The sequence below is a fragment of the Corvus brachyrhynchos genome, unplaced genomic scaffold, assembly GCF_000691975.1.
Source record: "Corvus brachyrhynchos isolate BGI_N302 unplaced genomic scaffold, ASM69197v1 scaffold53, whole genome shotgun sequence".
In the NCBI taxonomy this organism is placed as follows: Eukaryota; Metazoa; Chordata; class Aves; order Passeriformes; family Corvidae; genus Corvus; species Corvus brachyrhynchos.
Window position 1 is genome coordinate 5688833 of NW_008237681.1, and position 703 is coordinate 5689535.

General features: G+C 46.4%; 1 protein-coding gene across 5 annotated transcripts in view; it reads left to right on the top strand.

The window, feature by feature from the left end:
• TBC1D5 (TBC1 domain family member 5) overlaps positions 1-703 on the top strand; it is a 318296-nt gene that overhangs the window by 187250 nt on the left and 130343 nt on the right. The gene's annotated exons all lie outside the window — the stretch shown is intronic.

Consider the following 703-nt stretch of genomic DNA (forward strand, 5'->3'; position numbering starts at 1 on the left):
GGTCCATATATATTTCTTTTCCACGGGCCTCATTGTTTGATACACGTGTTACAGCATCCCCACTCTAACAACTTTTGTCAAAATTGTCAAAAGCTATGCCAAGCATACTCAAGATAGTTAATGATGTAGAGAGGGCTTCCACATCTGCCTCTTGGGTCAGTTCATACCACTTAAGGAAAATGCCCATTATTTCCAATAAAAGTTCAAGGTTTTTAGTAGTTAGTGGATCTGCTCAGTACATATGAAGCTGATAAGCTAACTTCCTGGTGCTGAATACTCTTGTATGGAATATCAACTGATACACTAGCAAAGCAGCAAGGTCGCTTACAAGCATGTAACACTTCCAGTGTTCACATCTGTCCATCACTGAAAGGGCTGGAAAAGCAAGTGCAGAGGCTTCCTGGCTTGGAACTGCAGCCATTAAAAGTAGAACATCTCCTATCAGGGGACCCATCATCTGACTCCTGACAGCAACCCGAAATGCTGTTGAGCTTGATGAACCAGCCACAGTGCTCCTTCTGCAGCAGGATAGATGAGATAGTCTTCCTGGAACCCCTGCGTGCCCAGAGCACTCACCTGGAGTCAGGACTGAGGCTACACTTGATGAAATAGTTGCACCCTTGAACTGGAGCACTGCTGGCAGCAGGTTCTTCCTCCTACAGCTGGGTAAGGACTCCATCCAGAGCCTGTCCCAGCAGGGGTA